Genomic DNA, 13872 nt, shown 5'->3' with positions numbered 1-13872 from the left:
AAAAAAAAAAAAAAAAAAAAAAAAAAAAAAAAAAAAAAAAAATTTAAAAAAATTAAAAAAAATAAGAGAAACTAAAAACAATAATTATGGAGCCTCAATTGGAGTCTTTTGGAGTTAATAGATGTCAAGCCACAAAGAACATTGCAACATGAAATCAATCAGTATTCTAAGAACTTTAGGCCAGTGTTTAAATCAGGATGTCTAATGCATATGAGGATTCTTAAATGTTTATAAGCTATTATTCATAGAGATTTAGCTTTTTAATGAAAAAAAAACTCCTTTCACAGATACATATATATATATCACATATATATCTGAATATGTGTGTGTGCGTGCATGTGCGTGTGCGTGTTTCCCCCTTCTATAAACTGCCAGGCTAATTGCATGGGTTTCTAAAAATCGCTAACATTTATTGAGGGCTTCCTATATGAAAAATCTTTACCCAAATGATAATTGAATTGTCGTAACACCCTATGGGGATTGTTGGTTTGTGTTTTACAGATGAACTACTTGAAGTTCAGGGAACTTCAAGTCACATAGCTAGTACATGGTAAATGCAGCACTTAAGCCAGATCTGAAGTCAAAGTCCAGGGTTTCCACCACCAAGTTTTAAGTCTTTGTTTTTAAAGGCTATTTCTGAAAAAAATATCAAACAATAAAGATTTTAAGCATAGATATTGTTTTTGTACAAGTGAGTTTTTTAATTACTTCATGTGGTTTTAACATGTCTTTAAAGCTTGAGTGGAAGCAAGAACGATGCCTAAATACCGACTGAAATTAGTAATTCCAGCTCCATGTGCAGTGATTAACATAATTTAGACTCTTAGTAGAAGAAATGTTTGCATCATGGCATGAGAAGGGAAATGAATTAAACTATTATCTCTGTCCAAAAATTCGAGTTAATTAAAATAAAATTATCTGATAGGTTTATAGAGCATTAAAGATGTCAATTTTGCTATAACATAAAATATAAATTATAAGAAGCTACTTGTAGGTGATTGGTAAGCTGCTATCCTAAAAGTTAAAGACCCAAATTCTAAATAATAATACAGAAGTAATATTTCGGTGAATATTTACTCAACTATAGATACTCAAATGAAACTCGGTATATCTAATTTTAATCTCTCTAAGCTTCATTGCATTTTACAAGAAGGATACTTATTTTCAATTATTTTATTCCCGTTTATCAGAGAAAGAGTTTCAAGATGCCCACTTTACCTTGATATTCCTGGTGCTTAGCACAGTGCCTAATACAGAAAAGACAATAAATCAGTAGTTCTCAAGCTTTGTTATACCTTAAAGAAGTCATCTGAATTATTGGTTAAGAAAGAGTTACCAGATATTCAGTGGGTTTGGTGAGACACACATATTTTCATTTTTAAACATATGATATAAGGAATACCCAAGAAATGATGTAGGGGTACCTGGGACTCAGTCGGTTAAGTGTCTGACTCTTGATTTAGGCTCAGGTCATGATCTCGTAGTTTGTGAGTTCCAGCCTGCACTGGACTTTACGCTGACAGTGTGGTGCCTGCTTGGGATTCTCTTTCTCTCTACTCTTCTCTCAAAATAAATAAACCTTTAAAAATGCGTTAAAAAATGGTGTAATAAATTGGCAAGTGCTTGGTTATAATATTGTTTAATAAAGGAACAATGAAGCTTGATAACTAATTCTTACATTTCGAAGAAGACACAAAAAGGTCTGAATGAGAAAACTTAAGAACTAAAATACAGTCATTATTTAAAGGAAGCAAGAGAAAGCTCTGGCAAAAAACGGGAAGGATGCCATTCAGCAGCAGCATCTGGGTTGGCATTATACCACTACTATTTATTCTACTACAGTAATTGTCAGCATTTTCCTTCATAGATTTTTTTTTTAAACCCTGTTAGAAGAAAGCCTTCAGGATTAGTCATAGCCAAAGAGCCAGGGGGTGCTGTCCTTGGGAGCAAGGTGCCTGGCAACATCAGTGTCAGTCAAGAATGATGCCCCTGCAGTTCCTGAAAAAGGTCAAAAAGAGAAAAGTGGCAGTGACTCAGGTGGAGTATAGGAGGATGTGTTCTGTCATGCTCCAAAGAGTCTCGTCCCTGAGGTGACAGATAATGAGGGAGCATCATTCACAGTGTTTTACCAAGCTCTCAAATTGTATTAGCTTCATCTATGAGAAAGACCTGAGCAGAGAAAAGATATTGAAGCATTTCCTGCTGAAGATGTTAAATGTGTCTTAATTTTCACCTTGACCTGTCAGGAAAAACAATTCTGATGTTGTCTCTATTCTTTTAATGTAATCTCACTCTTCTTTCTTCTCATGTTTTGCTAGAAAGTCATAGTTCTTCAAGACCTGTGGTGGCCTCTTCAATCATTAAGTGGTAGAATTCTGGCAAGGCTATCTTGATATTTCTAAACAGCCTAAAAACTGTGAAATAACCCCAGTTTCTGTTAAGATATCAGAATGGCCCCCAACATGCTGGGAAACCTGTGCCATCTGCTTTAAGCACCCTTCTTTTTCACGACCTTGGTATAACCTTTCTTTTTCTGGCTGGCTTCTGACCCTTACTAGAGCCTAAAACCTCTGCCATTACCCCAAATATACTATGTCCATTTCTTAGTTCACATAATTTGAATAACCATTTATTAAACATCAGTTGTAAGCTAGGCATCAGTCTTAATAACACAAACAAGACAGACTCTAGCCTCAAGAAACTTATAGTTTTGGGGCGCCTGGGTGGCTTAGTCGGTTAAGCGTCCGACTTTTGCTTAGGTCATGATCTCGCGGTTCGTGGGTTCGAGCCCCGCGTCGGGCTCTGTGCTGACTGCCAGCTCAGAGCCTGGAGCCTGTTTCAGTCTGTGACTCCCTCTCTCTCTGACCCTCCCCTGCTCACACTGTCTCTCTCTCTCTCTCTCCTAGAAATAAATAAAAACATTTTAAAAATTATAAAAAAATCAAAAAAAAGAAACTTATAGTTTAGAGGGAGTTATAAGCATCCAGACATATAATAAACTACACATTAAATCTTCTAATAACAAAAACTGCATTGTGTTATTATTATAGAAGGAAGAATATGTACCAGAAATGCTATTCAGTTAAAAAAAAAAAAAAAAGGAAAAGGAAGCCCATGTTGGCTTAAGAGAAGAGAAATTTATGGGGTACCTGAGTGGTTCAGTTGGTTAAGCATCTGACTCTCTATTTCAGCTCAGGTCATGATCTCATGGTTTGTGAGTTCAAGCTCTATGTCAGGCTCTGTGCTAACAGTTTACAAACTGCTTGGGATTCTCTTTCTCCCTCTCTCTTTTCTCCTCCCTGACTCATACTGCTCTCTCTCTCTCTCTCTCTCTCTCTCTCTGTCTCTCTAAATAAACTTTAAAAATAAAAAAGGAAATTTATTGACTCATATAACATAAAAGTTTAGAAATGGATTTTTAAGAAGTTATGTTATACCAGGACATATAACTCTCTCTGTAATGTGATTTAACATCACCTGCATTGCCTCTGACTTTAAAATGGACATCCCTCGTGGCAGCAAGATGGCTTCCAGTAGCTCTAAAGCTATTTCCCTTCTGCTACAAATCATTCAATAAGATGAAAATATTTCAATTCCCTCATTCTGATAAAGTCTTGAGATTCATATTCAGAATGAATTAATCAGATACCCACATTTGAATCAATTGCAGGGAATGTGTTACATTGATTGGCTTTAGTGTGAATCATATGCTCCTATCCACCAGCTGGGGACAGTTTCACAGGTAGATTCCGTAGACTGAAAAAGTACGGTCATATATGCTTGAACAAAAACTATGGATGTTGACATTAGAAGAGGAAAACAGATTTCAAAGAGATCACAGAAAGCATAGTCCCCTAACTCAGCCTAGAAGGTTTCAGAACAGGGGAATTCAATTATGACTTTTGAAACATGTTTCAAAGTACAGAAAAAAAATATCAGGCAAAAAGGAATTGACTATGATATATGAAAAGAAACACCTCTAAATCTCAGTGGCTTAGGGGGAAAAAAAAGTACAACAGAACCAAAAACTTTATTTCTTGCTTAGACAATATCTCTTGTGTGTCTGGTAAATTCCCCAGAGCAGTAATACATCATGAGGTTGCTCAGATTATAAGCGACATTGATCTTGTTGAAACTCCATTTAAATATATGCCTTCACAAGAGAACTAGAGGGCATGGAACTGTCAATCAAAAACCCCATTTAATCACCACTAAATCAATCGATCCTTTCTGTCCACAACATACTGAATGGAATGAAACAGATGCCACACAGAGATATATAACCCTCCCATGTCAGTTAAATGGCCAGAACGTACCACAACCCATTGACCAGAACTAGTTGCCTGGCCTCATCCAAGCACAAGGGAATGTACAGTAAAATCATCTCCTGGGCCTAGAAAGAAAAGAAACCTAGACTTAAGTGATCATTTGAAGCCACTACAACAGTCTAGAGTCATCTGGGTAAGGGAACACCTGGAATGGAGACCTGGAGATGTAAAAACTATATAATAAGTTCTAGCAACTACATAAACCCTGGAACTTTAGGAATGATAAACACTGACAGAGAACGTAGGAGAAGACGGCCTAGAGTTATATACACATAAACCAGGTCATGAAGCAATTTTCAGATCAGATAGTGCTTTCTTCTTGAAATCTTTCCTAATTTACTCTAAATGTGACAAGCATGTTAACTTTTAGCACTCCCCTCCCCCACATTCTACATGTCTGTTTAAGCATTGCCAACAAAGGTAAAAGTTACTGTTATAAACTGAATGTTTGTGCCCCCTTTTATTTATATGTTGCAACCCTAACCCTCAACGTGATGGCATTAGGAGGTGGGGCCTTCAGGAATAATTAGGTCATGAATGGGAATGTGCCCTTAGAAGAAGAGACACCTGAGATTGCTCTGTCTCTCTCTACTCTCAGCCATGTGAGCACACAGCAAAAAGGAGTCATCAGCAAACCAAGAAGCAGGTTCTTGCCAGAAAAGAATCTGCCAGCACCTTGATCTTATACTTCCCAGCTTTCAGATCAGTGAGAGGTACACATTTATTGCAAGCCACCCATTCTATGGTAGTTTTCTTATAGCAACTTGAGCTGATTGACAATTGCCTGAGGGTGTGGCCATATTTTGCTCTCCCTGGTATTCCAAGTATGTGCACCAGAAGTGCAATGGGCAGCCCTGAATTGTAACCATTCAATTCAGAAGTTGTTGAAAACCCAGGTACCCTGCATTCATCACAGTAAAATGGCTTCAGAGGTATTGACATCCTGATTCTAGGGCCCATATGAAGCTCCAAAAGTCTTTATCAGTTCGTTGGCTTGGTAACTATATTATCCAGGGCTGTCAGCCAGGCACATGAACCAGAATCACAATTCACTTTAAAATGTCAAAAAAGGTGAAACTTCAGAGATAAGTGCTAAGAATGAAAGGACATATTTGATTATATTTTGAACTTGCTTAAAATTTTGTGGAGGTATTGAAATTTACCCACTGAGAATGACCTTTTTAAAGGTCCACTCATCCACTAAAGAAGATTCAGAATATTTAACTTTCTAGAAGAATGCAGGCAGTTAACAGGAAATAAGAAATGCAGGAAAGAAGTAGAGACAGTTTATGTAAAAGTTTTGTTAAAAGTGAAGGGATCTCCAGAAAGCCTTTTTGGTTGATGTCTAAATCAGGACAATGGCTGTGAAATATGTGCAAGTCATTAGTTCTGCAGGTCTGCATTTGTATATATCCACAAGATGTAGGAATAGCCTATATCTAACATAGGTATTTATAAAGGCATGCATTTTCCTTTCCAAGTTTAATATTACTGAGCACTCACATTAATATGGTTTCATTTGGTTCTGAGATTACCTGGTTAACAGGAGTAACAATTCTAGCAAAGGGTTTGACTAATAAGAAATTTTCAGGGGCACCTGCATGGCTCAGTCAGTTGAGCTTCCAAGTTCAGCTCAGGTCATGATCTCACTGCTTTGATTTTGAGCCCTGCATAAGGCTCTGTGCTGAGCTCAGAGTTTGGAGCCTGCATTGGTTTCTGTCTTCCTCTCTCTCTGCCCCTTCTCTGCTCGATTGCTCTCTTACTCTTTCAAATATAAAATTAAAAATAAATACAAATAATTAAAAAAAAGAAAATTTCAGAGAACCTCTGGATAGCCTTTCCTGATGTTTGGGTAGTGGTCAGTATTTGGGATATCTTTAGAAGAGGGGTTTGTATAATTTGAATACATCCTAGGGGTTCACTAGGCTTGGTTCCTTCATGGCATCATTACAAAAAGTCATGACCCACTACACAAAAATAATCACAAGGCACTTCTTATCATTATTTGTCTCTGAGTGCATTAAGGGGTATGTTAGCAAACCAGAGTAACAATTCTTAAAAATTTTGTTTCTCGGGCCCAGGTTGATCATGATTCATGGTTGTTCCAGGGATTCTCCCAAAACAAAACACCTCTAGTACAGCCTCCTGACTTTCTCTTTATCATTCCGTGTGATGTTATAGCTCCATTATCTCCCTGATAGAAAGGGCTGCCAGGAGCCTCCGTCCCTGTGGAATGATGGTACCTGGATACCCCAGGATGGTTAAACTCCTGATCCTCCCTTGTTCCTCATAGGAAGCAGTGTACAGGATGCCTTGAGAGGAAACACTTTCCTCTCATTTTTCTCTTGAGAAGTTCCTGGCAAAGATTTCTGATCACAAAAAAACAGACAATCTTTATCTTACTCATAGGTTCCTCTACTGAATGGCAAATTCTCTTCTTGTTTTTCTCTTTGAACCACTAGACTAGAGGTAATTTCCTTTGAACAGTTCTGGGAACATAGTTACGATTAGGCTTTTTCTATCAGGTAACCCCCTCATATCAACTTGGAAAGGGAAAAAGGAAATGTGCCCATTACAAATTTAATCCTTGCTCACAGCTAATGACTAAGGGGAGTGAAGAAAGATTACAGTATATGAGGCCAATCATCCCTTAATTATTGATCACGTTCATGGTTGAAATAGTCATGAGAGTATCTTGCATTCCCCCAATTCTGGGGAGTTCAATTTTTATTATTTCTCACCCTACAAAAAGTATTGTGTAAAAGCTTTTCCAATTTTAATTAGAAAGAACATTTTTTCTTTTACTAGATACCTATAAATTCAACACAGATGATAGTCAAATTCCATTGCTTAGGAAGTGAGTCCTATATGGAAACTGAAATGGTTTTGTTATTATATCTTTGAGTCCATGAATGACTTTTGTAAGCTTTTGTCTACATATAGGGCTGTATGAGCTTCAAAGAATATCTAATGCTCAACTACGCTAATAGCAAATTTTAGCCATAATTTGAAATCTTTGTCTTTGACTTTTGCCGTGTTGCTGTCTGTAAATCTCTAAAGAACCTACTGTGAGGGAGTGTTCTAAACCATTGTTGTGAAGATATTAATATATGCCAAAATATTTTTCCCTTCCGTCCTCAGGGAAAGCAGGTAACTTCTGAGGTACATTTTAGCTAAAGGCAACTTTGTTGTTTTGAGCTGATACAACCTTGTCCACATACTCTAGTGGACTGTACAAGGATTATTACTATTTGCCCTATGACATGGACAAAGGTGATGTGCCGATCCATAGTAACAGTTCTAAACCTACTTAATTGTAAGTCCCACTGTAATATGCAAATTTTCAGCATATTTAGTCTTCCCTAGAAAAGGAAAGTGGACTTGTACTAGTTTAAGTAGATATTTTTAAAGTTTTTATTTATTTTGAGAGAGCAAGCAAGCAGGACTGGGGAAAAAGAAAGATGGAGGGTGAGAATTCAAGCAAGCTTTGTGCTGACAGGGCTTGATTCAGGGGTAGAACCTGCAAACCAAGATATCATGACCTGAGCAGAAACCAAGAGTTGGATGCTTAACCGACTTACCCACCCAGGACCCCTACTTTAAGTAGATTTTTAATTGTCTTCTCATGTCTTCCAAATAGAACATGAATTTTGATGAATATGAATTTTGAAAGATTTCCACTTTAGAAATTCTCTTGATTATTAAAAAAAATTCTTGGGGCATGTGGGTGGCTCAGTTGGCTAAGCATCTGACTATAGTTCAGGTCATGATCTCACAGTTCATAGGTTTGAACCCCACTTCAGGCTCGGTGCTGACAGCTGTCCAGACAGGGTCTGGAGCCTGTCTTCAGATTCTATATATCTCTCTCTCTCTGACCCTCCCCTGCTCACTCTCTCTCTCTCTCTCTCTCTCTCTCTCTTTCAAAAATAAAAAGCATTTAAAAAATTCTTAATGAAATTAACTTAGTTTTCATTTTCCACAAAATCATTTAATCACAATGTATCCATTTTCACCAGTATTCTAATCCTGACTTAGGGTTTGTCTCTACATAGTCTTTGACATTTTACCCCAAGAGTATAAAGACTCATATAAAATTGAAACTTTATATCATAATTAAAGCAACATAGGCAAAAATGCCTCAACTAGGCACTATACCTTAGATATCCAATTCTAAACAGACCCTAAAATGTAAGTTAAACCACTATGAGCCAACTTCCTGTCCCCTTCTTTACCCAATCTGTTCTTGTGGCCCCACTGGAAGAAGCAGAGTCCAGAAAAACAAAAGAATTTAAAAGTATTTAATTTTCCTAGGCACCTGGGTGGCTCAGTTGGTTAAGCATCTTGCTTCAGCTCAGGTCATGATCTCAAAGTTCATGAGTTCCAGCCCTGCATCAGGCTTTATGCTGACAATATGGAGCCTGCTTGGGATTCTCTCCTTCCCTCTCTCTGCCCCTCCTCCATTTTCATGCACTCTCTCCTCATAATTAATAAACTTTAAAAAAGTGCTTAGTGATTTTTAATATTAACTAGAGCTTTAAGTATCACTGAACGTTGACCAATTTATAACCTACAGAAATATTATTTTTTTAGTATCTTCTTTTTTCCCTTCTAGGATATTCTAAAACTCCATAGCCTCTCAGAAGCTTTTTTAACTCTCAGAGATAAAAAATAAAAATTCAAAAGCAAATTAAACTCCCCCTCTATCCACTACCTATGTACTGGAATTCCTTCCTTTCCTTCCTTCTGTTTCCTTCCTTCCCTTTCCTTCTTTCCCTTTCTTTCCTTTCCTTTCCTCCCTTCCCTCTTTCTTTATTCCTTCCTTTCTTTCTTTTGAGAGCATGCACACTAGTGGAAGAGGGGCAGAAAGAGAGGAGAAAAGCAAGCATATCAAGCAGACTCTGCATGTTCAGCACAGAGCCAAATGCAGGACTCACACCTTGAGATCATGACCTGAACAGAAACCAAGAGTCAGTCACTCAACCAACTAAGCCACCCAGGCACCCTTGAATTTTCTTTTTTTACTCCTCACTGCTATACTTTCTTCTATCATGTGTGGATACCAGAATTTCTGCTGCTACAAATGTCTATGCCATGTTGTCTCAGTTGGTAGGAAGATATAGAAGGTCCATACTTTGTGATTTTCACTTAATTAAAAAAAAAATCAAAAGGTCTTTGAAAGTAAAGCTCTGTTTTGGCTCAGTTTGTTTTCTTGGAATGAAGTTCTTCTATGGTATCTAGTCAATAAAACTATCTCTGGGTACATATTAAGATAAACAGGGATCATTATGAGGGAAGTTGAAAATAGAGTCTGGAAAAAAAAAGAAAAAAGAAAATTACTGGGAATAAAAGAATGAGCATAAAGGATCGGTGTATGGTATTTCAGCATACTTTGAAACTTCAGAAAATAATCATGCAATTTAACACAATCTATCTAGTAGTGAAAATTGATAAATCTGGTTAGAAAATTACTATTTTAGGAATACTCCATCCCACGCATTATACCAGATCATATATTTTATCTCACTTATTCCTGTCAACCATCTTAGAGTAGGTAAATCTGGATTTTATAGTTGGGGAGATGGATTCTCAGAGACTTGTTAGAAGCCACACAATCTGTAATTGGCAGAGTAAGAATGCTTGGATCTTTTTCCTTGAATAAGTTATATTATTTAATCCTTCCCACAAGTCTATGAGGTAAATATCATTTGCAACTTACCAATGGTTAAACCCACAGCAGAGATTTGGAGTCATCCATGTAAAAGCATCATAGCAGAACATTAATCTTTGTATTTAAATCTTAATTTTAGATCACTCCAGTATCATGGATCCTATATACATGTAATTATTTGTATGTATGTGTGTGTGTGTATATATATGTGTGTGTGTTTGTGTGTGTAAATTTATATACATATGTTTGTATATAAAGTATATATACATAAACATATTTATAGAGTATATATGCATATATCTACATATGTTAACTATATATATATATATATACACATAACAATAAATATGATTCACTTAAACACGAAGTTTATTTCAAAACCAAAATTATATTCTAACCCTGTATTTTTTTTTGTGAGTAAATATTTTACTTAAAGACCTGGGTGTGTGTGTTTAGCCTGGGTGGCTCAGTCAGTTGAGCATCCAATTTCAGTTCAGGTCATGATCTCATGGTTTGTGAGTTCGAGCCCCTGTCAGGCTTTGTGCTGATAGCGCATAGCCTGCTTTGGAATTCTCTGCCCCTCCTCTGCTAGCACTCTCTCTCTCTCTCTCTCAAAAATAAACATTAAAAATTTTTAAAAACTATGTGTGTTTATATCAAGGAGTATAAGCTTATTTATATATAAAGTCTATACATGTACACACACATACATATGCACGTATGTAAATGAATATATTTCCAAGTCATTGAACAAAGATGAATTCATATCAAAGGTATTTATTCCATTATCTACTGGTGGACATTAAGGATAGGGTATTTGAACTCTACTTGGATTCCAGTATTTTTACTACTACATGGAATATTAAAGCAAAGCTCCTACTGGAAAAACAATCCACTACTTTGAAGGTAGTGAATTTCTGAATAACATTTTAAAGATTTAGATATCAATTATCAAATTTTCATAAAATAATATCAAACCACTAACAGGTGGTTTTCTTACTCTTGCCAAAATTGGTTAATATTTTCAAATATAATGATATGCCATGTGATTCAGTGAAAAGTTTATGTGAGTATTTGGTAATTTATATTATTGTTTTTACTTGGATTTAATACATTCTCTTTTTCATTGGTTCTTAACAGGTAATGACTCCCTTGCAGATACCCTCAAGTTCTTTGCTCATTTTTGTTTTTCTTATTGTTTTCTTGGTCTAGAAAACCCCAAGAGTAACTCAATGTAATCCTGTCTCCTCTGGGTCTACAACTGAACATGGCTGGAAAGCAAATATGCTTGCTCTCACTTTCAATGTATGGCCACTGAGAACTGTGAGCCTTTAGCACCGCTTGATAATTTCACTCTACAGTTCTAGCCTAGTCACCCTTCCCCTTCTGGATGACTCTTTCACATCTTGTCCCTACATATATCTCCAGAACCCTTTAGCATTCACTGTTTCCCCCGACTCAACTCCATCATGGTGACATCATACCACTGTCCCTGAAACGCAGTGAGCATTCTATCTCAGCAACTGCATTTATGTCTTTTGCCTGGACAGTACTTTGCCCACATGACTCAATGACCTACTACAATCAGTGAAGCTTTTGCTGTTCATCCCATGTGAATTAGCCATTCCTAAATCCTGCTTTGTATGCATACATATGTATATCCTAATGCCCATAATCTGCTTTATTATTCAGCATTATATTCATGTCACACTTAGTTGCTTATTTTATTTCTCCCTACTAGAATATACACTCAGAAGTCATAGGTTCTATCATGTTTATTAGTCTATTGAGTTTAGAACAGTGCTTATATCCTAACAGGCAGAGTATAAATATGTAATGGATTTTGAATCAATTATGTTGTATTTCTTTTGCCAACTGTCTATCCACTTGTCTGCATTTTTTGATTTCTTAAACATTTAAAAAATATTTATTATGAGAGAGAGAGCACACATGCATGTACATGCACATAAGTGAGCAGGGGAGGGGCAGAAAGAGAAGGAAAGGGGGAATTCCAAGCAGGCTCCACCCTGTCAGTGCGGAGCAGAGCAGATTAGGTTCAGTCTCACAAATTGTGAGATCATGATCTGAGGGGAAATCAAGAATCAGATGTTTAACCACCTGAGCCACCCAAGTGCCCCATTTCTTAAACGTTTTCTAATAATTTTCTGGAGTTTTTTACTAAAGATTACTACTCTTTTGCTAAATGGTGTTAAATTTCTCAGGGTGTTGATGAACTTTGATGTTTCGTGATATTATAATGACACAGATATTTTAGATTTTTATTTTTTTACAAGTGTGTAGTAGACTTAGCTTCTGTGATTCCATCTTTAGAAAAGCTTATTTTCCAAGATGACGTATCTACTCCTCTTTATTTATGTTTTACTTTTAAAGATTGTACTCCACATTTAAATTTTGAATAATGATGAATCTTTGGTTGATAGTATGGAATAGGAAACTTTTTACTTTTCAACAGAGCAAATTACTCAGTACTATATATTTTCTCTTCCATACTTTGAAATGTCACCTTTACTACATTTTAGATTCTTATATATTTTGGGGGTCTGCCACAACCATTTTTATTCTTTTGAAGTATGCATTTTCTAATCCTACAGATGTACAAGTCTTCTCAATATTCTAAATGTATGATGTTTTAGTAACTTAGGATGAAAACTCAGGATACTTGTTTCTCAAATGTATTTTATATATAATATTTTAAATAAATTGATGTATTTAAAAGTGATAATTCTTCCTGAGAAGATTTAAAATAATTAAATTCTCCTCAAATTACCCCTAAGAATCTGGGTATTTTGCTCTTTACAGCTGTTAATTACTTTCGTGAAGATGGACATCTTTTTAACATTATAGTACCCTATTTAGAAACATGGCACTCTTTTGGGGCACCTTTTGTGGCTCAGTTGGTTACACATCCAACTTTGGCTCAGGTCATGATCTCACTGCTTGTAAGTTTGATCCCCATGTTGGGCTCTGTGCTGACAAGTTGGGAGCCTGGAGCCTGCTTCAGATTTTGTGTCTCCTTCTCTCTCTGCCCCTCCCCCATTCATTCTCTTTTTTTTCTCTCTCTCTCTAAAAGAAATAAACATTAAAAAATATGTTTAAAAATATGGCAGAATTTTATAGTTCTAAGGTATTAAGTAATATTTTGCCCTTTAAACTTTAGCATTAAATTTTTACTTATATAAAAAGATTATAATCATGAAACATAAAATAATAATAAATTACTTAGAAAAAGAAAATGGAAACTAAGTATAGCTTAAAACCTTTTCTTCTTCCTCATAATAAGACATATAAAGGCCTAACCACTCCCCAGGGGCGAACACATGTACTATTTCACAGTGTAGCATTCTAAACTTGTACGTTTAAATAAATATAAGTACAGAGCAGATTATCAAAGCATTTTATGACTTGCTTTTAAACTTGAAGTAGCTTTTTATAATGTTTATTTTTGAGAGAAAGAGAGGCAGAGAGAGACAGAGAGGCAGAGAGAGAGGGGTCAGAGGATCTGAAGTGTCAGGCTGTCAGCAAAGAGCCTGATATGGGGCTCAAACTCATGAGTCATGAGATCAAGACCTGAGCCAAAGTCAGATTCTTAACCAACTGAGCCACCCAGGCACCCCTGAAGTTGATTTTTATAGATAATGGGAATGATTGAAAATCATTACTTATACTTCTATATCATAATATTCAGTTGTATATATCAATGGTTCTCAACTCTAGTTGGACATTACAATTCTTTGGGAAGCTTTAAATAAAAAATATCAAGGTCCAGGCCCTGATGATATTAGTGGGTGGTAAACCTTAAATACTAATACTTTTTAAAACATTTTAGGTGATTCCAGTGTGTACCTAGAGTTGGAA

Source organism: Hyaena hyaena, unplaced genomic scaffold, assembly GCF_003009895.1.
Source record: "Hyaena hyaena isolate Hyena2069 unplaced genomic scaffold, ASM300989v1 scaffold_1029, whole genome shotgun sequence".
NCBI lineage: Eukaryota > Metazoa > Chordata > Mammalia > Carnivora > Hyaenidae > Hyaena > Hyaena hyaena.
Note: the sequence above shows the minus strand (reverse complement) of the source record.